The sequence below is a fragment of the Leuciscus leuciscus genome (genome assembly GCF_965113295.1).
Source record: "Leuciscus leuciscus genome assembly, chromosome: 3".
In the NCBI taxonomy this organism is placed as follows: domain Eukaryota; kingdom Metazoa; phylum Chordata; class Actinopteri; order Cypriniformes; family Leuciscidae; genus Leuciscus; species Leuciscus leuciscus.
Genome location: NC_138727.1, coordinates 58,576,755 through 58,604,299, shown reverse-complemented (window position 1 = coordinate 58,604,299; position 27,545 = coordinate 58,576,755). Strand labels below are relative to the sequence as shown.

Here is a 27,545-nt window from a genome sequence, read left to right as displayed (position 1 = left end):
ATGGAAGTAACTTCATGTATTCCTACTACATTAACTGCCCTGTTATATTCCCCTATTAACAGTTCATTTTCTCCTTATACAAAAAATTATATTGTAAAAACTTCACTGCGAATCTGGAGACAGTTTAGGCGGTATTATGGATTGCAAACATTTTCTATGTCTGCCCCTATAGCGTCAAACTTTGCTTTTCCACCATCAATGATGGACAATACTTTTTCCCAGTGGGCAACATACGGCCTATCAATGTTTAAAGATTTATATATAGACGATGTTTTTGCATCCTTTCAACAACTCGTGGATAAGTTTTCACTGCCCAGAAACAATTTTTTCCGATACTTGCAGGCTCGCAGTTTTATCCGTAATATGTACCCTCAATTTCCTAGGCTCCCCACTCCCACTTCCATAGATTTATTCCTTGAGCCACTACCTATTGGGAAAAGGATGATTTCTTTTTTTTATGGCAAAATATGTTCCCTACATAGAAGCTCACTGCTATCTATAAAAACTCAGTGGGAGGAAGACTTATTAGAGGAAATTTCAGATGAACTATGGGAGAGTATTTTATACAGGGTGCATTCCTCATCTGTGTGTGTCAAACATGGATGGATCCAATGCAAAATACTCCATCGCACTCACTGGAGTAAGGTCAAACTCTCTAAAATATATTCTGACATTGATCCTATATGTGACCGTTGTCGTCAGGCTCCTGCAACCCTGGCACATATGTTTTGGTTCTGCCCAACCCTACATGGATATTGGACTGATATATTTGAGACAATGTCAGAGGTAGTTGAGACAACAATTGAACCTGTGGCTATAACAGCACTGTTTGGTACACTTTCTTCGCCAGTTTACTGTCCACGGTACAAGGCAGATTTTGTGGCCTTTGTGACCCTCCTGGCCAGACGCCAGATTTTACTGCATTGGAAATCATCTGTCCCGCCTACTCACTCTTTGTGGATTAAAGACGTTTTTCACTGTATTAAACTGGAGAAAATCAGACACTCACTGAAGGGTTCTCTCAAGAACTTTTACAAAATGTGGGGTTCTCTCCTTGCATATACTGTATGGAAACATACACTCCCTGCATATTTTTTTTTGGGGTTGGGGTGGTTGAGGGGTAATTTTTGCATATTTGATAATGTATTGGGTTTCTTTGAACATTCTTATTTGGGGTTAATAATTGTTCCCTTTATATTAGGTTTGTCCTGGACCCCTGCTTATCTTCTGATCTTACCCTTTTTTTTTTTTTACACTTTTTCTCTACATATGTTAAATTGTACAACTGTGTTCTGGAATGGTTGGAATTTTGTAATATGTGGAGAAATGTATAAATAAAGTAAAAAAAAAAGAAAAAAAAAAAAAGAAAAGTGATGTTTAATTTCCATAGTCTTTGTTTAGTGAATGAAAGCGAAATCAGGAATTGCGGTCTTTCAGTTTGTTTATCGTTACCTAGCTACCAAGGGTTTAAGTTGTACAAGATGTGCTGTAGCCTTAATTACAATGGCCAAGTTGCGTTTCATATTAACAGATGAATAGGCTTCGCTCAGTTTATTAAATACATCCAACCTGAAATGTCTCTTACAAACTATGAAGGGACAATGAATCAATACACTGACATGGCAATGCTAGACAGATAGCCTACTTTGTTTGCACAGTCCTACCGTGATTTTGTCACTCTTCTCTCCACTCCTAGACCTACGTCTGGTGACAGCGGGGAAACTTTTACCTCGATAAAGTTAGGCCTACTTATTGTATTGCAGAAAAGAAAAGTAAACTTCCAGTAAACTCCAGTTAACCAGTTCATGTTTCTTCTTTAGGTGATTCAAGCAGTAACGACTAATTAGACTCAATACTGCTATTACAGGTGGAATTATGAAATAGAAACAGGCCTTAATGCAAGATTTTAATCATGTCTATACACAATAAATAGAACATTTAATTAATAAATTAATCAATAAGTCAGGACAGCTCATTCATGCAGGTAGTGAAATAGTTAAATCAAATACAAATACACAGTAAAAAAAAAAAAAAGGTTGTTAACCTTAACCCGTTATCAAGTCAATTAAAAAATATATTTCATGGTGTGCATGGTGTGTCAGATCCTCCTCCGACTTTACAATTACGGAAATGTATCCCCCATCTCTCTAGACAACTTCGGAATGTGGAGGCATCCAAGGCAGATCTATAAAACATTAATATTTCGTTAACACAAACCAGGGGTGAAGCATACAGGTGAAGCAGTGCTAAAAAAAAAAGTTTAAAAGAAAAGTTTTACAAAAGTCTTACAATAACTATTTTCACCAAAAGAGGACAGGTTTGCAACACGTAATTTGAAGTTGGCCAAGATTACTCTATCTAGCTAATCTATCTAACTCTATCTAACAGTCGAAATCTTAACTAAACAGGAAAACAATGTAACATGATTAAAAACGTACCCTCCATCGTGCAAAAAGATGTACACAGGGTAACGTTAACTTATTTTAAAAACAAAACAACACCAAACTTTACATTTAAACAAGTTTAATTATACATTTATAAATAATATCTGTAGATGTCCTGAACAAAATAACGGAGTAGCCTATGTTTTCATGTTTCCACTGTTCGATCGCGCCCGCCGACACACACACACACACACCATATTACAGCATTGCAGTCTTGACATTGCAGCCTGTTCATTATAGCCATAATAAAATAGACGGTTGGAAAAACTATAGAATCTTTGACGGGTCCCCGCTGGTGCGCGCTGACCCTGGTCGACGAGAACCCGCATGAGAGATGTGACGCAGGACGTAACCCCGCCCCCCGGGCGAGATGCCCCAAAATTTATGAATCCCGGGTCCTTAGCACCGTCGGGTCCTAACAATAGGCGAGTAACTTACTGCCTGACTACAAACCAACAGGGAATTAAATATTACATATACATAGAACTATATGAATATATTAATGACTGTAAACATATGACTTTAAACAGATTAATGACTGGCCCTCATTTTAGTACAATTACCAATTTGGAACTTTTATTTAGAAGGCAGGACTTCCATTACTAGAGCTGCCATATGTGAAAAAGGCCTCAAGCGTTACTCTGACAGGACTGATTTCCTCTTCCTCTTCTGTGAGACGTCCCTCAGCGTCTCTCCATCGCTTATGAAGGTCACGTGATCACACTGTGATGCTGAAGTCTCACTTACTAAAGAGGAAATGGTATTTTTAGAGACGTGATGCATTCAAGAAGAACAAGGCCGCTGACAAAAAAAAAATGCTTTGAAGTTCTCATGATAAAAACATTCAGATTAATCAATTCTGTTTCTGTTTTAAGTTCTTTGTTTATTTAACTTCCAGATTGGTATTAATGAATCAGTAAACTGGAGGTTTATCAAATGCACAGTTGGCGATGCTGGCGATGAAATGTGTGTTTTGACGTCACTGCTACTGCAATACCTTCCAGTGTTTTACAAGCTAGGATAGTTGGTCTGCATATGCAAATTAAAGTACAGTTATTCAAGCAATTATTTTCTCTGTTTCCTAAGAACAGGTACCTTGTCATTACTATCTATATGCAACTGATTAAATATAGATATTCCCAAGTTTGAAAACATTGTTACATGAGCATCTTTATGGACTGATAAAAAGTTTCTCTCAGTTTAATGTTTATGCCTTTAGTCTAATGTTGTCTGATAAAACTCTTCCTCTGCTCGATCTGCACTAGTTGAGGTGTCATAAGTGTTAATCACGTGTCATTCAGAGTGTGAAAACGCCAATACTGGTTTCAGCCTGATCATTTGTAGTGCTGTCACTGGTCACTGGTGTTGGTGAAACGGGTAAGAGCATGATTTTACAACTGTTCTGTTAAATATCTTAAGTGTGGGGGATTTATGGGAGATTGGTTGGGGCTAGTTGTCACAGGGCTGTGTCTCAGTAACTATATGGTTTAAAATCAAAAGTCCAATTACACAATGTTTTCTCTAGCAGTGTTTTGTATGTTGGTGACAAACACCTTAAAACTTTAATATTTTAACAACAGATAACTGTATAATACAGGCTGACTATTTAATGAAAGCTGCTGTCAATCAAAGGGGACGGGGAAAGGCTTTAGACAGTTCCGTACTCAAGCAGTGCAAAAATTATGGTTGATGTCATTTTCTTGCATAAATAAAAGTTTTTTATTGAAGTTTTTCTGTTTGACTTTAAGCTAAGAACTAGAGCGTATTTCTCTTTTAGTTCTCTGTTAGATGGTGCTCAATTTTCATAAGAAAAGAAGATGAGGTCACTGATGCTACATTAGGTGACCCACACACTTGTACATGTGCATGCGCAGCTATAGTCAAGATACAGGGGTTTATGTTGAGCTAGTGTCTTCATCTGTAGGTCCAAGAATAGTCTGAGGCTAGTGCTATTATTGGTTTAAACTAAACCAAAAACAAACACATATTCTCTGAGTTTACATACATTTCTCAGTAGATCAAAGTAGCATAAAGTCTGCTCTGGAACAGACAAAGAAACACACTCTCTCTCAGAATCTCCCAGTTTCCCAGTGGCTTTTATCCGGTCTCTCCATGCCAGTTACTGCAACAAGACACAGATGTTTGTCATTATGCACTTGACCTGGTTACTCACCGCTCGTCTCCAGTCTCTTGCCTTGTCCAAATACCCACACTTGTGGTCTTGGCCACTTGAGAGTGCGTGCACGCGACAGAAAGTAAGTGCGTAATACTGTCCTATGACTTAAAAATGCCAAAGAGCAGTGCCCTTAATGTACATTAAACCCACACTATCTCGAACACCACTTCGGAGTATTCAAGGCTAAGCGTATCCCATCATGCATTATGTTCGGAAACTCATGTGCCCCGAAATCGCGAGATGTCGAGGAAAACATCCCACTGTAATTTAAATGAATTAGATACATATAATTTGGTAGTAAAAACATAAAGTGTTGCACATTTTATTGGTGCAAAGATGAGTATGGTGTGTGTAGGCCTGTTTTGTACAACATTTGCAACTGTTTTTATCACTTAATTACACTCTTAGGGGTTGAACATCTAAAGCGTGGGAAAATTTCCCAGCGCATACAAGTTCTAAACGATATAAACTTTTTAAAGAAATGTACAATTAAGACATAGAGTGTGAGATCAGTGTTTTTTTTTTTTATTAAAGAAGACAGTTGTACATTCATCACTTTTAAAACATTAATGAAATAAGTTTAAAATTGCATTTTTCTCTTAAAGAGTTATTAAAAAAATGAGTTAGTGTTATTTAAAGATGTTAAAACATTAAAACAAGTTTTTTTAATTTACAAAAACATCATTTAAAAAAATTGTAAGCATTTAACTTTCACATAGTATTTTGTAAAACTTTTACATGAAACACAAACTAATTTAAAAAGTGTTACGTTTTTACGTACCATTCGTTAAAGTACTCAGAGCTTAAAAGATATATAAGTGTTTCGTTGTGGTGGAGCAGAGTGGAGAGCGTCCACTCACTCCGGAGGCCAGTCAGAAATGAAGCTCTGTGAGGCCTACAGAGAGACACACACGAACCCCGCCCCCACCCCCGCCCCCAACAGATGTCACCGTGGGAAATTCCCACACGCCCTTCAAGCTCCCAAACAGAAAATACATCCGGTCATCTCGGTGGCCGAACTTAAATGACCAAAGAAAACCGATGCAACGGCTCGAAGAGACCACACCCCCTAACACACCCCTCTCAAAGCTGAGAGGTCAATTTTGATTTAAGGGCCTCCCTAAAATGACATCACTCACGGGAATCCCCCTCCCACAGCATCACAGTCACATGAGCTGTTTAAAAAGGAGCGCAAACATGACAAGAGCTACTTGTGGTTTTATTCAAGTAGAACACTATGGCTACGTCAGACCCCAAAACTCCTGAAACATTGATGAAGCTATGGAGGATTCGACCTTAGCGCCACGGAAAAAAAAAACATAGTTACCAGGACCCGTTTAACGCGATTCCCTTTCAAGGGAACTCGCGTTGCGTCGAAATTGACGATATGGGGAACGCTTTGCGTGATGATGTCTTGAAGCACATGTAAAATCAGTCCAATGGTGTGGCGGAACGTCAGAGGTGGGTGACGTCACGTACCAGGAAGCTATAAAAGCCAGCCCGAAACAGAAAACGAAAGCTTTCTGAGTCTTCAGTTGCGCTCTGTGTGAAATCTGTCTCTGTTATTTGGTGTTGTCTGTCTATATCTATATATATATATTCAGTATGGCGAGCAAGCAGCAGTATAGGTTGTGTGTGCACCCCTGCCCGCGTTATTTAACGGGTGGGGACACTCACATCCTTTGTGTTGCTTGTTTGGGAGAGGAGCATGCCCAGTCAGCACTCGAGGGTGCTGGCTGTGAGCATTGTGACGCGCTGTCTTTGCGTACGCTCCGATCCCGCCTGGCGTTCTTCCAGAGCGTTCAGGATCGCGTTCCCCAGGGCTCTGGTCGGTCGATCACAGACCTGGGGTTCGCAAATGGATCTATCAGTGGATGTTGAGACGGGCTCCGCCTTATCTCAGCCTCTTTCTGATAGATCCAGTGCCTCTCATCAGGGTGTGGAAGCACGCGCTGCGGTTTCTTCCCCCCCGATGGAGGCACCAATACTGCAATTGTCCAGCTCTGAGGAGTTGGACGTTGTTAGTATTGACGCTGAGTCTGAGGATTCGCCACCTCTGTCTCATGCGTTTGAGGAATTGCTCGATGTTGTTACAAGGGCTGTCGAGCGATTATCTATTGAGTGGCCAGAAGATTCGCAGGACGTTCGTTCGAAAAGTAAGCTCGACGAACGTTTCCTGCCATCTCGTGCACAGCCTCAGCGCAGAAGCCTTCCGTTTTTCCCCGATCTCCACACCGAGGTGTGGAGATAGTGGGGAAAACCAGTATCATTCAGAGTTTACACTGCACAAACATCCCACTACTCCACTATACATAAATATAAAGAGCATGGTTATGGGGAGATGCCGAAGGTGGAGGAGACGCTTGCGAGCTATCTCTCTCCAGCAACGGCATCTTCTCTGAAGGCTCCTGTGTTACCATCTAAACCAGTAAAATTCACTTCCTCCCTGGTTCATAAAGCTTATGCCGCCTCCGGCCAAGCTGCAGCGTGTTTGCACACTATATCCATAATGCAAGCATACCAGGCAGAATTATTGGGTGATTTAGAGGAGGGCGGGGGTATTGGTCCCGATACTGTGTCCGAACTGCGTAGAGCCACAGATTTGTCTCTCAGGGCCACCAAGGAGACGGCTAGATCCATCGGCCGCTCTATGGCAGCCCTGGTGGCCACTGAGAGGCATCTGTGGCTCAATCTAAGCGATATAAAGGACAAAGAGAAACATGTTCTTTTGGATGCACCGGTTTCCACTGTAGGTTTATTTGGAGACGCAGTTAATAGTGCTGTAGCTAAATCTCAAGAAGCTTCAAAACAGGCAGCTGCACTTCAGAAACTTCTCCCCCGCCGTTCTTTCTATGAGGCTGCTGAGCGGGAGCAGCCTCACTCCTCTAAAAAGAGCGCTGAGCACCGTGCCACTCAGAAACAGAGCGTTTCCTCCCGTGCTCCCCCACAAAAATCTCGGGGACACGGAGGGCGCTCTCAAATCCAGCAGTCTTCGAGGGGTAAAACGGATCTGCGGACCGTTATTACCGCCAAGAAGGCTGCTGGGAAGAAGTCCTGACGTCCGAGGGCTCAGGACAAATGAGGGTAGTCCCCCCCGAAGCAGAGCGGTCAACACCTCTTTTTACGGTGCCCGTCTCTCTTCGGTGCCCTCAGGGGACCGATCTGCTAACCCTGCCGCCTCCGGTGTTTCAGGGCGCAGCGGTCTCCGGCGAGCACATATCTCAAGGACCACCCGGAAACGTAGTGGCCTCGGGATGCCCGCCCCCTCTGAGGAGGGTGTTAGAGCACTCTGTTCAGTCGTTCCCTGCCGGTGCGCCGTTACAGGGCGACGAACCGACTACTCAACAGCAACAAAATCCAGAAACCAGTCTCGAGAGGCTGGTACCTCTAGTAGAATCTTTGACAGCGTGGAAGCTACTGTCAAATGTTTCTCGTTGGGTGGAAAAAGGGTATCAAATACAATTCAAGAAACGCCCACCTCGGTTTATGGGGGTCCTGCCCACAGTGGTGGGCCCCGAGCAGGTTCTGGTTATGGAACAGGAAGTAAACACTCTGTTAGAGAAAGGGGCCATAGAATATGTACCTCCCTCCAACAGGGAAACCGGGTTTTACAGCCGGTACTTCATAGTTCCAAAGAAGGACGGGGGATTGCGTCCCATTTTAGATCTTCGAGTTCTGAACGAGTCAGTCATGCAGCTCAAGTTCAAAATGTTAACATTGAGACAAATCGTGCCACAGATCAGGTCCGAGGACTGGTTTGTCACGATAGACCTCAAGGACGCATATTTCCATATTTCCATCCGTCCGTGTCATTGGAAGTTCCTGAGGTTTCCTTTCGGGGGCAAAGCATACCAATATCGAGTTCTTCCATTCGGCCTGGCTTTATCACCCCGCACTTTCACCAAATGCGTGGATGCAGCTCTGGCGCCCCTGCGCCTCCAGGGTTTTCGCATCATGAACTACATCGACGACTGGTTGATTTTAGCTCAGTCGCATCAGTTGGCGGTTCAACATCGAGATGTTGTTCTCGCCCACATGAAAGAGTTGGGGTTACGGCTGAACGCCAAGAAGAGTGTGCTTTCTCCACTCCAGAGGACCACTTTTCTAGGCGTGGTGTGGGATTCAGTGTCGATGCAGGCGCGCCTGTCACCGCCACGTATAGAGTCCATCCTTGCAGCTGTGAGAAGTGTAAGGCTAGGCCAGCTACTCACTGTCAAACAGTTCCAGAGACTGTTGGGTCTCATGGCAGCAGCTTCCAACGTGATACCGTTTGGACTACTGCACATGAGGCCCTTGCAGTGGTGGCTCAGGACCAGGGGGCAATCCATTTCGCACAATCAAGGTCACGCGGCGATGCCTACGTGCCTTGGTTATGTGGAAGAAACCTTGTTTCCTGTCCCAGGGCCCAGTGTTGGGAGCTCCTTGTCGTCGCAAACTGCTAACGACGGATGCTTCCCTCATGGGCTGGGGAGCGATCCTAGAGGGTCGCTCATCTCAAGGTCTGTGGGAAGACCATCATCGTTCCTGGCATATCAATTGCCTAGAGATGTTAGCTGTCTTCCGGGCTCTGAGGAGCTTTATCACAGATCTCAGGGGACACCATGTGCTAGTACATACGGACAACACGTCGGTAGTCGCCTATATCAATCACCAAGGGGGTTTGCGCTTGCGCCCATTATGCAATCTGGCACGCCATATCCTCTTGTGGTCCCAGGGGAAGTTGTTGTCCCTCAGGGCAGCTTACATCCCCGGGGTCCAGAATATAGGAGCAGACGCTCTGTCGAGACAGGGGCCGAGGCCCGGGGAATGGAGGCTCCACCCCGAGGTGGTGGAGCTGATATGGAGGGAGTTCGGCCAAGCACAAGTGGATCTGTTTGCGTCTCGAGAGACGTCTCACTGTCCACTTTGGTTCTCCCTCACGCATCCAGCTCCTCTGGGACTGGATGCTATGGTACAGACGTGGCCGAGGCTACGTCTGTACGCCTTTCCCCCAGTTGCTCTGCTCCCGGGAGTTCTGGAGAGAGTTTGCAGGGACCGGGTTTGCCTGCTTCTTATAGCCCCGCACTGGCCGGGCAGAGTATGGTTTCCCGACCTTGTGTCCCTCCTCGACAGGCCTCCTTTGGAGCTACCTGTCAGGAGGGACCTTCTGTCCCAAGCAGGGGGCTCAATTTTACACCCCCGACCAGAACTGTGGAACCTGTGGGCTTGGCCTCTGAGGGGGCCCAGCTCATAGAGTCAGGTCTCTCAACTGAGGTTGTTGAGACCATTCTACATTCCAGAGCTCCCTCCACGAGGAAACTTTATGCCCTGAAGTGGAGAGTATTCACTTCTTGGTGTAGTGACCGTCGGTTGGATCCAGTCAACTGCCCAATTGGTACAGTTCTGGAGTTCCTGCAGGACCGGTTCACTGCAGGTTCACTTAAAGGTTTATGTGGCGGCTATAGGTGCTTACCACATTCCTTTGGGTGGAATGTCTGTGGGGAAAGACCCTTTGGTATCTCGTTTCCTTCGTGGCACTTGGAGGCTGAGGCCTGCAGTTCGCTCTAGGGTGCCACCTTGGGATTTGTCCATTGCGCTGCAAGGCCTTTCCCTGGCCCCCTTTGAGCCCATTGAGGAGGTTCCTGAGAAATTCCTAACTCTGAAAGCTCTGTTCCTTCTCGCCATTTCTTCTCTCAAGAGAATAGGGGATCTCCAAGCATTGTCGGTTGCTCCGTCATGCTTGGAGTTTGCTCCGGGTATGGTTAAAGCTTTTCTTCATCCTAGACCGGGTTATATCCCCAAGGTCCCCACTAATGTGGCTAGACCTATTGTTCTGCAGGCCTTCTGTCCCCCTCCTTTTCAAAATGCGGACCAGGAGGTGAATAATTTGCTTTGCCCTGTTCGGGCGTTAGACGCTTATGTCCACAGAGCTGCCCTGTGGCGTAAAAGCGATCAATTGTTTGTATGCTTTGGGTCCCCTAACAAGGGAGGTCCAGTGTCTAAGCAAAGGATGAGCAAGTGGGTGGTTGAGGCTATCTCACTTGCTTATGAGGCGGCTGGGCAGCCTTCTCCTTTGGCTGTCCGGTCGCACTCTACTAGGAGTATGGCGGCCTCTAAGGCCCTTATATCAGGAGTATCTTTGCAGGACGTTTGTGATGCGGCAGGCTGGTCCTCACCGCACACCTTCGTCAGGTTCTACTCTTTAGACCTAGACTCTACTCCAGGGTCTCAGGTTTTGTCTTCCTAGTGCTGCTCACTTGATTTCACACAGGACAGACATTTGTAGCTATGGTGGCGTTGGTATAGATGTTCCCCATAGCGTCAATTTCGCCGCAACGCGAGTTCGCTTGAAAGGGAACGCCTCGGTTACGACTGTAACCTCGGTTCCCTGAAGAGGGAACGAGCGTTGCGTCGCCTTGCCATATCTCCTTCATGCCTGTCAGCACGACTTCAGACTCTACGAAGCTTTCGTTTTCTGTTTCGGGCTGGCTTTTATAGCTTCCTGGTATGTGACGTCACCCGCCTCTGACGTTCCGCCACACCATTGGACTGATTTTACATGTGCTTCAAGACGTCATCACGCAAAGCGTTCCCCATAGCGTCAATTTCGACGCAACGCTCGTTCCCTCTTCAGGGAACCGAGGTTACAGTCGTAGCCGAGGCGTTTCTCCACGAGCCGGCGGAGCGCAAGTGAAATACTTTTCTGGAGGACGTGCGTGCGAAGTCAGATTGGTTAATGGATAACGACGAGCGATTCACAACGAATACAACAGAGGATCCCAATTTGGTTTTTTTACAGAAAGGGATTGGATTTTATTTTATACAGGAGTATGGAGAGATTTGAAAGATGATGGGAGTGAACCGGTTTTCATAGCAGAGTGGGCTGGATTAACCACGGTTGCAAGATACCGACTTCTCGCGGATTATATAAAAAAAAAAAACACCCAGAGGATTACATTTACATACTTGGATGTACCCAAATGTTCGTAGCCTATTTCTGAGGATGAGCATTTAAAATAGCCTACTACGATTTTAAATTCATGTTTCAATGGAAGGTTTACATGTGTTGGAACAGATTTTTTCTAAAAGCTTTTTTTTAAATGGAGCGACACATTTGGATCTGTTGATGGATACGCACCAATAGGATTGGTTGAATACATTTTGTGATTATTTAATCCTTTCTATGTAAAGTATTTTGAATTGCCAGTGTATAAAATGTGCTATATTAATAAACATGCTATGCCTTGCTTCGCCTATGTCACAGGAGAAATTATATTTAATTCACAACTCTATGCTCTCATACAGACTAGAACTGTCTCACACTCACACTCACACAAACACCGACCCCACCCCTCCCCACTCCTCCCCACTCCTCCCCACTCCTCCCCACTCCTCCCCACTTTAGGACTGAGCCCTCCAATGTGGGAAAATTCCCACGGTCCACATTTAAAGGTGTACTTTTCACAATCACATACAAAAAAAGACATTAATACAATGTTTATCATTAAAATACAAAGGGTGGTAAACACACATTTTTAAAATAATCTATACATTTAAAATACACATGTCGTTAGCGTTCATACATTTTTAATTAAAGAAAAGTTTTGCTTTCCATATATATGTAAAACTTTTTAAAAACACTGTATAAAGTTAAAATGCAATGGTTTAGTATTCGTACATTTTACAACGTTATCTGAAAATAGTTAGAATGTGGTCGTTCACATACAGATTAAAAAAAAAAATTTCAAAACAACGTCAACTAAAATACAATATGCTACTAAAGTTTAGTTTTAAGTTCTGTATGATACTACATCACTCATCGACGGTAGAAACATGAATGAGTATAGATCATGTGTGAAGCCGAGTCTCCGCCCACCTAACGCTAGATTTATTTATAATTACACTAGTAAATAGTTGTTTAAAAAAATAAAAACTCATGTTTCAGTTAATGTTGGACTTTTGGTGAAGTTAACAAATATTCACTAACTTAGGCCTACTGATTTATTCACTCTTCGATAGGATAATCCACATCTCCCAATGGAGAAATCTGATCATTGTTTGAGAATGCGTTTTGGAGTAAAAAATAATAAATCTGTTCAAAACTATGTGATTTAAACTGTAAAACGTACTCGGTTACTTACGTAACCTCGGTTCCCCTTCGTTACGGGGAACTCCCGCTGCGTCATATCAACGCTACGGGGAATGCCTTCGGCATGCGTTATCTGAAGTCACTATACAACTATTCCAATCTGGATTGGTGTGCGTCATCGTGCGTCATGACGTTGCATGTGACGGTGACCCGGACGCTATATAAGGGTCACAGGAACAAGGAAATGACAGCTTCTGTTCTTCAGCAGCGTTCTATGTCAAACTGTACGTCTTATTTGGTGTTGTCTGTCAAATCTACTATGGCGAAGGCAGTGTGCGTCTCCTTGATTTAAGAAAAATTAAAGAAGCAAGGATGGCGCACACTTGCTTTGTGGTGTTGGGTTGTGAGCGGAACTTGCACGGACAGTTCTCGAGGGCACTGTCTATTTTGTGCAAACTGAAAGGATTCTGTGACTGGGATCTCGCGTTTGCCGAGGCAGCGCGTAGGTTTATGTCTGCATTGCAATACAGAATCTATAGTGGCTCGGATCTCGCGTTTGCCGAGGCAGCGCGTAGATTACGGCTACTCTGCAATAAAGATTCTGTGACTAATCTTGCGTTTGCCGAGGCAGCGCATAGATTAATGTCTGCATTGCAATACAGAATCTATAGTGGCTCGGATCTCGCGTTTGCCGAGGCAGCGCGTAGATTACAGGTCTGCAGGGTGTAGACTCTGAGTTTACTCTTCCGCTCCCGCCTGAGCCTGTTTAAAAAGAATAAAATAGGCTTGCGTTCCTAGTGCATCAGCTCGCGTCTGTCGAGGCAGCGCGTTGTCTGTTTGCATTGGGTTCGCACGTGGAGCAGTGTTTACAGGTCTCGCGCACGGTTCGGAAGCCCGCGTCACTGCGGCTTCTTCCGACCGTGTTAAAGACCCGGTGTTTGATTTATCTGATTCTGAGGAGTCAGATACTATCAACACTGAACCACGAATATTCACCACATTATGAGGAGTTGCTGGAGAAAGACTGGGGCTGTAATGTAATTAAATGTTTGGTAATTTAATAAGAAGGAAGCGTCTAAAAAGAGTGCTTCCTGCAAACCCAGTCAAAATCCTTGTGTCAGAGTCTTCCTTTTTCAAACGATCTCCATACTGAGGTACTGAGATTGTGGAATAATTGAAGAAGAAAATTAAAGGGGAATTTAATGATGCAGGGGGTAGAAGAATATTTCTCCCAGATATCGTATTACCTCTGATGACTCAGACACGTCCCTCCAAAATTAAAGTGGAGCTAATATAAATATTATCTCGAATTTGGTAGGGAAGGCTTATATGGCGGAATGTCAAAAAAAAAAAAAAAAAAAATGCATACCTACATATGGTAGTCCAGGTCCCCCGGGGACAGTCACCAGCTCCTCATATTCTGGGAAGTCACCTCTTCCCCTCCCCTTCCCCCTTTACAGGGCTCGGGGTCAGAGGAGACGTTCTCATAAAAAAAAAAAAAAAAAAAAACTATGAGGTCCTGGCGTAAAAACGCGGACCCTTATGGGCACTTCATATTATTTTCGGTTAGTTCCTGCCGATCTATCGCTTCAGGTCACCGAATCTCAAAACCTGAGGTCAGTCTCGAGGGACTGATCTCCTTATTAGATTATTCATCGGTTACGTCCTGCCAGTAAACTGCTTCAGACCACCGATAAGCACATTATATCACCTGAGACTAACCCAGAGAAATTGATTCCTCTTGTAGATTGTTTAGACGCCTGGTCAGGCCTTCCGAATATATCTAAATGGACCCTGGGTATAGTTAAAGGATATAGAATCCAGTTTAAAGTAAGACCACCCGATTTTAACGGGGTATTTCACACACTGGTTTTCTCACATCAGCGCCAGGTGATGGAAAATGAAGTTGAATCTCTTTTAGCAAAAGCAATAGAAATTGCCCCTAATCAGGAGAGGGATTCAGGTTTCTACAGCCGTTACTTCATTGTTCCGAAAAAGGATGGTGGACTTCATCCTATTGTAGATCTTAGAGTATTGAATAAATCTTTGAGGAGATTTAGTTTCAATATGCTCACTATACCCAGTATCATTCAGCAAATCAGATCTGAAGACTGGTTTGTGACAATAGATCTCATGGATGCTTATTTTCATAACTTCATCATCCATTATCATAGGAAGTTCCTTAGGTTCGCTTTTGGGGGGAAAAGCTTACCAATATAGGGTTCTTCCTTTCGGCCTAACTCTATCCCCTTGCACTTTCTGTATGGATGCTGCCCTTGCTCCACTGAGACTTCAGGGGAACCGCATCCTAAATTATTAGATGACTGGCTTATTCTGGCAGAACCAGAGACGCTAGCAATCCAACATCGAGATGTTGTTTTGCGTCATCTTCAGTGCTTGGGGCTAAGGCTCAATGTCAAGAAAAGTTCTCTGTCTCCTCTTCAAAGAATAAAATTTCTTGGAGCTGAGTGGGACTCGCAATCTATGCAAGTTCACTTGACCCAGCCACGTATTTAAAGTATCGTGGCTGCAGTTAGAGCTATCAGGTTAGGCCAGGCCATCACTGTCAAACATTTTCAAGGAATTTTGGGCCTTATGGGGCCCTACAGTGGTGGCTCGGGACCAGGGGGTTTTCCCCAAGGGGCAACCCCTTCCGTATGATTAGAGTTACGTCCAGGTACCTTCGTTCTCTAGTCATATGGAAAGACATACGGTTCCTGTCCCAAGGCCAGGTGCTTGGAGCTTCGTGTCCCAGAAAAATTCTGACCACGGATGCTTCCCGCAGGGGCTGGGGTGCGGTCATGGAGGGCCGGTACACCCGCGGGGTCTGGAAGGACCATCACCTCTCATGGCACATCAGTTGCCTGGAGATGCTGGCAGTATTCTTTGCCCTCAGGCATTTCCCTCCAGACCTCAGAGGCCATCAGGTCCTTATTGGGTCTGATAATATATCGGTGGTTTTCTATATCAACCATCAGGGGGGCTTGAGGTCTCGTCCTCTGTGCAAATTGGCCCATCATATTCTATTTTTGTCTAAGGACAAATTTCTCTCTGTGAGGGCTATGTATATACCTGTGGTTGATAATGTGGGAGCAGACACCCTGTCGAGGCAGGGGCCCAGGCCAGGGGAATGGAGGCTCCACCCCGAGGTGGTGGAGCTTATATGGGAGAAGTTCGGCCAGGCGGAGGTAGATTTATTCGCTTCTCATGAGAATTCTCATTGCCCGCTCTGGTTCTCTCTCTCGCATCCAGCCCCGTTGGGTCTGGAGGCCATGGTACAGACGTGGCCGAGGCAACGTCTGTACGCCTTTTCCCCCGGTCGCTCTACTCCCTGGAGTTCTGGAGAGGGTCAGAGGATTTTGAGTAGATCTTATTCTCGAAAAACCACACTGGCCTTCTCGAATAGGGTGATCTGGTGGCCGAGGTCATCAGATCAGCTACCTCCAGAACTCCCCGGCTCAGGAAGTTTTAATTGAGTTAGCTGGACCCAGCCTTTTACTGCCCTATGGCTTCAGTACTGGGATTCTTCTATACTCTAATCGGGACCTCTCGTCCACGCTCAGAGCCGCTATGGCGCCTACGGCCTCCGTATGCTCTCAGGGTGGTCCACCCGGGTCGTCCCATGACCTCCATATTTCCCTGTAGCCTTCTAGGATGAATCCTGTTATCCTTGCAGGCTGACAGGTCTGTGGAAAGAAAAGCCCCTGTCGGTTCTGCGGGATACGTGTATGTTAGATTAAAAGAAAATCTACATATTTTGGAAATCTGTTAGCTTTCTAGTAGAAAATTTCCCCGGTCACCAATAAGGGTACCGGAGGCTATCTTATGATTTCCTCTGGCTCTTCATCCTTCGTTGCTATAAGTGTGACAGGAGAGCCTTCTAGGCTTTTAGGGTTATCCACTAATGGTGCCTTGGAGTCAGTGTCCTGCCTTTTTAGGCATATGTATATATTGGACCTCACTTCTGAGGCTGTTAACTCAGCCTTTTTCTTACACCAAAAAAGACAAGAATAAAATTCTTAGTATAGTGGGTTCTATAAATTCTCCCCTGTCCTTAGCAATGATCCTCACCTTCAGAGTGCTTTCTGCCTCTGTATGCTGCGTCAAAATCTGGATGAACCCTGTCTCTGCAGGCTATCATATTAAATTGCTTAGAGCCTTTATTCGGCTCCGCAGAGTATATCTATATAGGGTATTAAATGGGAGTTTGTTAGCTTTCTTTGAGATATTTCTCCCCGGTAACCAAGGTACCGGAGGCTATTCTAAAAATTCCTCAGGCTCTTCATCCTTCGTTGCATGTGCGGTGTAAGCAAGAGAGCCTCTTAGGCTTCCAGAGATGATCCACTAAAAAGGTGTTAGGAGTTAAGTGTTCTGCCTGTCATTAATCAGGCCTATATACTTGGACCTTAATATCGAGGTTGTTGATGCAACCTTCCCTTTGTACACCAAACAAGAAAGAATAAAATTCTTAGCACAGTTGGATCTTTCACTCTCCCTTGCTTTAGTGCTCTTGAGTGTGCCAGATGTTTCACACCAGGGGCGCCTGTTCTCGGTGGGGGCTAGCTGGTACTCGTTCCCCGTTGCGTTGATATGACGCAGCGGGAGTTCCCCGTAACGAAGGGGAACGTCTCGGGTTACTGGATGTAACCCTGGTTCCCCGAGAGAGGGGAACGAGACGCTGCGTCCCCTCTCCCCACCTTCGGGGCGCCCTGAGAACAGCTGCTTTGAACCTTTTTCGAAGCTGTCATTTCCTTGTTCCTGTGACCCTTATATAGCGTCCGGGTCACCGTCACATGCAACGTCATGACGCACGATGACGCACACCAATCCAGATTGGAATAGTTGTATAGTGACTTCAGATAACGCATGCCGAAGGCATTCCCCGTAGCGTTGATATGACGCAGCGTCTCGTTCCCCTCTCTCGGGGAACCAGGGTTACATCCAGTAACCCGAGACGTTCTCTCTAGAGAGGAAACGAGTACTGCGTAAGTCTTACGCTAGGGGAAAATCTCTTTTCCGCGAGATACTGAAGCCAAAAAATTATCCTTAATTTTGAAATAATGTAAAACGCGTCAGTACCAATGGGGGCGCTTCGCGCCCAATACGTCACGTCCCGCCGAAACGGGCGTGGCCTGGGGCTATAAATATAGCATCGAAAGGCTAGCTTACCGGTTTTTCATCGCCGGAGCGAACCAGAGCGCGCGCAGGCACGGCAAGATACGCAGTACTCGTTTCCTCTCTAGAGAGAACCGAGGTTACGTTAGTAACCGAGTACATTCTCTTACGAGAGGTACTCTCGTACTGCGTAAGTCTTACGCTAGGGGAAACAGTGTAAAACGCCGTGCATGCTAAGATCCAGCACCAAAGTCCCAAGGGCAAGTGCCCGGGCTCATATAGTACATGATCATAAGTGACTCACAGAGAGCCCAGGAAGAGTGGCTAGAATAGCATCATTCCTATAATAATGTAGCATCCTATAAGAAACAGTTATAGTGATGGTATTTTATTCAGTCAGGGCGACCCCGGCCTGGACTGATGAATATAGTGGGTCTTACACACTGCCCATAAAGCTGCGCGATCTATAAACGAGCGTTGCTCAAGCCATTTCGGTATTCTGGGCCGGACACATTCGGGGCAGACAGTACCGATTTTTAGACCGAAAGCAGCTTAGCTTGCAGAGCGGGAACCTCTAGGTTATAAAACCTTATAAATGTAGACGGGGAGGCCCGGCCTGCCGCCATACAGATATCTTGCAAGGCAATCCCACTAGACCAAGCCCACGACGAGGCCACGCCTCTCGTGGAGTGCGCTCTGACACCTAATGGGCACTGCAAGCCCTTAGAGGTGTAAGCCAGCGCTATAGCATCGACTATCCATCTGGATAGACTCTGTTTCGACACGGCGAGTCCCTTAGAACGTCCGTAGAGTGAAACAAAGAGCTGCTCCGTCTGTCTGAAAACAGACGTGCGGGACACATAAGCCCTTAACGCCCTGACCGGGCAAAGGAAGCTGGCGTCCTTCTCCTCGTTAGAGACCGGCAGGGCAGACAGGGAAATCACCTGGGCCCTGAACGGTGTGTTGAGGGATTTAGGGACGTACCCGTGCCTCGGTTTGAGTATGACTTTCGAGTCATTTGGCCCAAACTCCACACATGTCGCGCTCACTGAGAGCGCTTGTAAGTCCCCTATGCGCTTTACTGAAGCGAGAGCCAGAAGAAACACTGTTTTGAAAGACAAGTGTTTGATATCTATTGATTGGATTGGCTCAAATGGGGCACCCTTCATGGCCTCCAAGACCGTAGAAAGGTCCCATATGGGGACTGAGGGAGGTCTGGGAGGATTTAACCTCTTAGCTCCTCTAAGGAACCGAATGACCAGATCGTTCCTTCCTAGTGACTGACCAAGCGTTGGTTTAGAAAACGCTGCTATAGCCGCCACATAGACTTTGAGCGTGGATGGGGCTCTGCCTTCATCCAGTAGCTCTTGTAGGAAGGAGAGAACCTCCGTCACTCCACAGTCCAGGGGTGAAAAGCCGCGTGCTGTGCACCAGCTGGAGAACACTGACCATTTTGAGGAATAGAGCCGTCTCGTAGAGGGAGCTCTAGCCTGCATGATCGTGTTTAACACTCCCTCTGGGAGATCAGAGGGTACCCGTTGATGGCCCACGCATGTAGGGACCAAAGCTCCGGGCGAGGATGCCAGATCGAGCCCCTGGCTTGAGAGAGGAGGTCCCTCCTCACTGGTATTGGCCACGGGGCAGCGCTCGTCAGCTGCATACGAACTGGGAACCAAGCCTGGTTCTTCCAGAACGGAGCCACCAGTAGCACTGAGCATCTGCTTTCCCTGATCCGCTCTAATACCTGAGGTAGGAGCGCGACGGGGGGAAAAGCATAGAGCGGGCAGCGGGGCCAGACGTGGGCCAGCGCATCCCTGCTCTTGGAGAAAATTCCGGGCAGTGAGCGTTTTCTTGAGACGCAAACAGGTCTATCTTCGCTCTGCCGAATGTCTGCCACAGCAGTTGGACTGTCTGCGGATGCAGTGACCATTCTCCTGCTGGAACATTGTTCCTGGACAGTCTGTCTGGTCCCACATTCAGGTGGCCAGGCACATGCGCTGCTCTGAGCGAGCGCAAATTGTGCTGAGCCCATACCAGGAGGCGTTTCGCTAACCTGTACAGGTTTCGGGATGTGATGCCTCCCTGGCGATTTATGTAGGCTACCACTGACATGTTGTCCGAGCGGACCAAGACATGGTGTCCTGCTATTTGGGGACGAAAGCGCCTCAGCGCGTTGTCGACTGCCATCATTTCCAGGCAGTTTATGTGCAGAAGCTTTTCCCGTTCTGACCACTGGCCGAAAAACAGTCTGCCCTCGAGCAGTGCTCCCCATCCCGAGGTGGAGGCGTCCGTAGACACCACCTTCACACTCGAGGAAGTCCCCAGGCTTACACCTGACTGGTACCAGTCGGTCGCTCTCCAGGGTATCAGTGCTGAGACGCATTTTTGATCGACCTTGAGGCGAAAGAGACCTGAAGTCCACGCTCGACGCGGTACTCGCGCTTGTAGCCAGAACTGCAGTGGGCGCATGCGAAGCAGACCCAGCTGGAGAACTGTAGATGCTGCTGCCATGAGACCGAGCATCCTTTGAAACTTCTTTAGCGGGACTATAGTGCCGCGGCGGAAGGTTTCTGTCATGCGCTGAATAGTCAATCTGCGCTGTAGCGATATTTGAGCTGTCATTGACAGCGAGTCCAGTTCTGTGCCCAGAAAAGATATTCTCTGACTGGGAGACAGTGTACTTTTCGCCCAATTGACTTCGAGACCCAGATTCTCGAGATGTTCGAGTAAAATGGTTCTGTGTTCTATGAGCTCTGTATGTGACTGAGCTAGAACCAGCCAATCGTCCAAGTAGTTCAAAACTCGCATTCCCCGAAGTTTCAGGGGAGCGAGGGCCCATGCACATCGTGAATGTACGGGGGTGCTAGGGACAGGCCAAACGGTAGGACTGTGTATTGATAAGCCTGGCCCTCGAAGGCGAATCTCAAAAATTGCCTGTGACGTGACGCTATTTGTATTTGGAAATACGCGTCTTTCAGATCTATTGACACAAACCAGTCCCCGTGGCGAATTTGCGCGAGGATTTTCTTGGTTGTGAGCATTCTGAACCGGCGTTTCAGAATGCATTCTGAACCGGCGTCACTGTCTCCCAGTCAGAGAATATCTTTTCTGGGCACAGAACTGGACTCGCTGTCAATGACAGCTCAAATATCGCTACGGCCTGATGCGGAGCTAGAGCGCTTTGGCAAAAAGTGCTTCATGGCCTGCAACGTCTTTTGTACCTCGGCGAATCTGTCCGCAAAATCCTTGACGGACGATCCGAAGAGGCCAGTAGCAGAAACGGGGGCGTCGAGGAACACAGAGCGCTCCGAGTCCGGCATTTCTGAAAGCGTCAGCCAGAGGTGTCTCTCAGCAACGGTGAGAGAGGCCATGCTCCGCCCTATGGCCTGTGCAGCGGATTTTGTAGCGCGGAGAGCGAGGTCCGTAGCGCTCCTTAAATCCGCCACGTTGATTGCTTCCGTGCCTTCCTCGTCCAGCTTTCGGAGAAGGTTAGCTTGGAAGATCTGGAGAGTGGCCATAGTGTGTAGCGCTGATGCAGCCTGCCCAGCGGCGGTGTAAGCGCGACTGTGCAGGGTAGATGTAGCGCGGCAGGCTTTTGATGGTAGCGCCGTCTTAGTCCGCCGTCCAGCAGAGGGCGGGCAAAGATGGGCTGCTACTGCCTCCTCCACCAGAGGAAGAGCGAGGTATCCTCTGTCTTTAGCACCGTCCACCACGGAGAATGCCGCTGAAGCAGAGGAGCGCAGCCTGGCTGAGAAAGGGGCGCTCCAAGACTTTGCCAGTTCTTCATGAAGCTCAGGAAGAAACGGGGCGGGTCTTGAGGGCGTAGAAACGCGGTCCCCTTGCAGGAAACAACCGTCCAGACGGTTGCGTGTAGGCTCGGCGGGCGCGGACCACTCGAGGCCGAGGCTCTCTGTGGCCTGTGTGAGCAGACGCATCAGCTCAGCTTCAATACTGGCCCGTTTTCCTGACGACTCGCGGGCAGAAGAAGGGGCGAGGTCCACAGAGCTCGCCCAATCCTCGCTGTCTGACGCCAGGATAGAGCAGTTGTCCTCCTCGAAAACTGCCGCTTCTTCTTTGTCATCTCCGGCGGAAGCGGCGGCCACTGTCCGGGAGTGAGAGACTCGAGTGAAGCAGACGGCGAAGCTGGCAGGCGAACCGGCGAGCTTCTCTCGGTGGGAGGAGGCTCAGGGATCCGCTGAGCACGGCGCTTCTTACGGTGCGGCGTCACAGCGGGAAGTGCAGGCTCGTGGAAGGTTGCCATGCGAGTCCTCAGAGTCGCCATAGGCATAAGCTCGCAGTGAGGGCATCCGCCGTCGGCGAGCGCTAGAGCTGCATGTCCTTCACCCAGGCAGGAAACGCAGATGACATGGCGGTCCCCGTCGCTGAGTGGGGCTTGGCACGAGCCACAGGATGGACGAGACATCTTAAAAAAGACGCTCTGCTCTTTTTGTGAAGGAGTGTGAGTCGCGGCGGCGAACACACACTAGCAGTGAAAAGGATATGACGCCGGATAGCGTAGCAGGAACGGCGGTTGAAGGCGGCGCGGCCAGCGACTCCAGGTACCGTGCTCGTCCCGCTGAAAGGCTTTTTCCACGGCGCGGCTTCTTCTCTCTGGATCCAGCGATGCGTGAGCTCCGCTGAAGAGATGAAAAATCGGTAAGCTAGCCTTTCGATGCTATATTTATAGCCCCAGGCCACGCCCGTTTCGGCGGGACGTGACGTATTGGGCGCGAAGCGCCCCCATTGGTACTGACGTCACGATAGGGCCTTATCGATAGGCTGCTGCAGTTGCCGCAGGGCAGCCAATAGGCGCGCAAGCCGTCTCGCCTATGTCTGCATGCTGCCGCAACGCGTTTTACATTATTTCAAAATTAAGGATAATTTTTTGGCTTCAGTATCTCGCGGAAAAGAGATTTTCCCCTAGCGTAAGACTTACGCAGTACGAGAGTACCTCTCGTAAGAGAACCGTGAAACGTAAGCGGCAGGCAAACAGTTTTCTTTTCACAGACATGTAACACTTTCACATACAACTTTTTAAAATGATACAGACCTTTAAAATACAAAGGTGTAGTATTTAAAACGTTAGGCCTATCAGAAAAATGTAAAACAAGTTAGAATGTTTTCCTTCACCTACAGATTTTAAAACCTGTTAAAAAAAAAAAGAAAAAAAAGTCAACGTTAAATCATTTAAAACAAGTTATAGAATGTCTTTCACAAACGACTTTTAAAGATACCAGAAAAATGGTAAATTATGTTTTTTAAACAATGTTTCAAACGTGAGCAACATATCAAACATATCAAACTACAACAGTTAAAAAATACATCAAACAAATAGATTATAAGCAAAACTTTTTAACATAAACTTTTGTTTCGTTTTTAGCTAACAATATCTCTTACGCTGTCCCGCAAAGCACATTAATGAGAAATAGAGTCTCCGCCCACCTAAAACTCCGCAACGTATGAGAATACACATGCGCAGCGCTAGCCTATAGCTACAGATTTAAATCTTGGTAAAAAGGACTTAGCAAAACAACGTTTTAAATTTTTACATTTTTTATTTAGGGTAATTTAGTTATTAATTCACTATTAGATATTTCTAGCCTAATATTTTCAAGCATCTGTCCACACACACACACACACACACACACACACACATACGGATGAACGTCTTAACTTTTACGACATCATAGAGAGAGAGAGCATCACTTTGTACCATGCTGTGTTATGCCTAGATAACGAGAAATTATCTCTTGTGAACTCTGAATGGCATTGTGAGCTTTGGGTGATACTGTAAACTTTTGGTTTTCTTTACAAGAAATTGCTGAAAGCTATGTTTAGAGTCGACATGAAATCAAAATTGATCCTATTTACTTTGTTAGCGCATATTACTAGTCTTGTGGTGAACAATTAATCCGTGCAAGTTAATACACAGGAAAAATTGTTGGTCATGGTAATCTTTAATCAAAGTCTGAAAAGCGACTTCCGGTCTGGAAATGGCGTTTCTTTTCTGATGACGTCAGTTTGACGGCTTAACCACTCCTTAAACCGTCTGCTATGAGCAGAGATGGACAGGAGGAGCGTTAGAGTAAAACCCTACCCTCTGTTCAATATTCCCTTTCACTTGGAAATACGTCACAACAGTGGAGAAAAGTCGTTTTGCAACTTCCGGTTCACGGGGACTTTAAAAAACATTAATACAACTCTTTGCTTTACAAAAACTGTTTATTACACTAAAACAAGACACAAAATAGGATATTTCATTTACCCCTACAGTAGTCATATAGTTATTTCTTTATTTTTATTCTGTATTTTTACAGACCTAAAACCATGAGGCTTCAAAGTATGGATTGGAAGTAAATTACCAAAGACACAAACGATTTTGAACATTTATACATTTGTGTGTTGCAAAAGCAGAAGTCTATCTTCTTTAAATAAAGAATCACCTTTATTTATACTTTAATTTCTTTAAAACAATCTGGTGACCTGCATTAATTCTGTGATTACATGATTAGTAATATTGCGAGAGGTTTCCTCACACGTATAAAAACTCTTTAGATGTCTTTGTGACAAACACAACATCTTCACTTAGAAGACTTTTTTTAAATGTATGGCCGATCCTTTTTCTTCTGACAAACTTACATTTCATATTAATTACCTGAGGCGTTTAACAACCACATATAGGGAATGCATGTTAATTACCAGGTTTCAGGCATAGTGCAAAAATGCAATGTTCGAGAAAGCTAATATTGGTGTAATCTCTGAGAGGTCTCACCCCCAGATGCAAAACTATGCGTTGGGATAATCCAGACATAGCTTTACTAAAAGAAAATATTATGGAAGTCATTTTCAAACTGTGCGTAGGCTATGCTTCAACATGTAATTATACCATATTTTATATATTAATATCATGGTTCCATGTTGTTTGTTTGTTTATTTGTCTGTTTGTTATTAACTAATACCTTTATCTTTTAACTAACACTTCAACATCCAGCACAAAATTAAAGAGATGTATGAGCTAAGGATGTTCTCTGACCCCAAATAAACGGATAATGGAATGTTCACAATCTACAATATACAGTTAGATATTCTCCTACTTAGTATGTGTGTAAATAGTTGTGCTTAATTCTTTGGGTGTATTTTTACACACCCTATGGACTAACTTTAAAACATAATCTTTATACAGGAATCACACATGTCCTTATAATCCATGTAAGATTCAAAAGACCAAATCACTAAGAAAAGAGCCGTTTATAATAAATACACAAAAGTTTCCAAATAATGGTTTTATTACTCCGCTAGATTTAGTCATCTTGTTCAGATAGCACAACGCTGTTTCACATGTTGTATGTTGGACTGTATGTGTTTTAGGTGAAGACGTTTCTTTGAGAGCTGAAATAAATGACAATTAAGAATTTAAGTGATAGTCTTTCTGTCTGACTAAATTGATACTTCATTTAGTGCAACGTTCCCTCTATCTACGAATTACACAAAGTGCATGCTGTTTTACACTTAAACTATTACAACAGAATCACATCTAACTATTGCACTGAGAGAGGCATATTCATCCAAGCTCGAGGCTGTTAAAGTTCCACACTTTGGTAAAACCTAAATTCTAGAGGTCAATTGGGTTAAAAGTAAATGCATCATCATGAGCCATTTAAAACAAATACAGAAAAGCCACTATAGTGACGGCCAGTTTTAGCGTTTGAATTGACATTTTACATATTACGCTGTTTACATCTTGTTTTTGTACAGTTTTTGTTCATATAGGAATGTATGAAAAACATGAACAAATATTGCATAAAGATAATTAAATGACGGTCCTTCAAGTATGAGAGTGACTAAACAAATCATATTTATTTTAGAACATCTTTCTGCTATGTCTACGAAACATTGACGTGAAAGATGAGTATTACACTTCAAACTCGTCTAACTATTACACTTATTTTGTTATTATTACGGTTATTTTGTGTGTGTGTCACTAAACAACATGGTTAAGCTAATTAATTATAGTTGATGCGTGGTATTTTTACGTGAAAGGAGGAAAAGGAATATTTAACATGTAAAAATAAAAATATTTTAACCTATCGTCAATTTCAATTGTTAGATAAATCATCTAACAATCGACAGTTATATGTGAAACAATTAGAGTTGGTGTAAATTTGTCGCATTAGAGCAGGATTCTTGTTTATATTGAACATTGTTATTCTACCGCATGTTTAACAGCCTTATATTGTTGTCGGCCTCATCAAAGTTCACACAGTTTTCACTCTGAAACAAGACCAAATATTAGCACGTAACATTTTGGACACCTTTGATTTTGTTGACTTTGAGGGCTATAAAGCAATAAAACTGTCAGTTTTATCAGTTCTCTCTAATTAGGAATAAAGTTGTGTGTTTTATGCAAGGCGTTTCAATCACGCGTAAAGACAGGCACGACTGTCGTTTAGGTGTCACATTACGCCTCTATGTTGTTTTGCATTAAATAAAATGATTTAAAGCACAGTAATGATTTTATAGATCAAATAAAACATACACAAACCTGAATTTCACAGAGGAAATGCACCAAGGGTGGGGGAGGGGTGCATTGTTTTAATTGAGTAAACTTACTCAATTTATTAAAAGTGTGTTAAATATATTAATAATATTGATTTGAATTAAGTAATATTTTTGTTTCTTGAAACAGATCAGTTTAATTCTCCATCCTCAAATATTTTGATAGAAATTTCACAAATATATTAAGTGTATTATAAATAAATAATTGGTTAGTCAAATGCAAAATTTGTGTCTTCTGTTAGTTACTGAACAGACATGTAGAAGTTTATTTTAAAATGCAAAGTATTAAAAGTATAATAAATAAAAGCTCTGTAAACACTCGGGCCAAATAGAGGAAATACGTCATGCAAGTAGACAAGTGGTCAAGTGCAAAGACCGCAAGTGTGGGTATTTAGACAAGGAAGATCTCAATGAGACCAAAACGACAAGACATTAGGAGGAGGAGACGGTTCTCATGACTGTCGACTTGAACATCGACTCCCACTACCTGTTCTCACACTACATACTAGATAGATATTGTGTGTGTGTGTGTGTGTGTGTGTGTGTGTGTGTGTGTGTGTGTGTGTGTGTGTGTGTGTGTGTGTGTGTGTGTGTGTGTGTGTGTGTGTGTGTGTGTTTATAGAGTTACACTTCCCTAATGCACATGGATAAACACAAACACAGTGTCAGAAGTATGATCTGAAAACAGCTCCCTCTTCAGGACAGTGGAGGTAAAGTCTGGCTATCCTCAATGTTACACCATCCATCCATCATAGTGGTGCCTGATTCTTTTATATAAGGGAATGAAATGACATGTTAATGCCCCATCCATCCATCCATTCATCCATCCATCCATCATCCATCCATCCATCCATCCATCCATCCATCCTCAAATGTATTAATTCATTCAATCAATCATTCATTCATCCATTCATTCATCCATTCATTCATTCATCTACAAATTCATTCATCCATCCAATAATCAATCTCTTCTTTCTTTCTTTCTTTCTTTCTTTCTTTCTTTCTTTCTTTCTTTCTTTCTTTCTTTCTTTCTTTCTTTCACCCACAAAATTATCCATTCATTCATTCATTCATTCATTCATTCATTCATTCATTCATCTACAAATTCATCCATCCATCCATCCATCCATCCAATAATCAGTCTCTTCTTTCTTTCTTTCTTTCTTTCTTTCTTTCTTTCTTTCTT

At 44.7% G+C, this 27,545-nt stretch overlaps 1 protein-coding gene and 1 long non-coding RNA gene across 2 annotated transcripts in view; one reads left to right on the top strand and one right to left on the bottom strand.

The window, feature by feature from the left end:
* Window positions 1-27,545, top strand: part of LOC309493667 (B-cell receptor CD22-like) — a 132,426-nt gene that overhangs the window by 80,178 nt on the left and 24,703 nt on the right. The gene's annotated exons all lie outside the window — the stretch shown is intronic.
* LOC309493981 lies at window positions 1,924-2,480 on the bottom strand. The gene is made up of 2 exons (XR_014204159.1): window positions 2,439-2,480; window positions 1,924-2,185 (listed from the first exon to the last, which is right to left on the bottom strand). It is a non-coding gene; the product is annotated as an uncharacterized lncRNA (long non-coding RNA).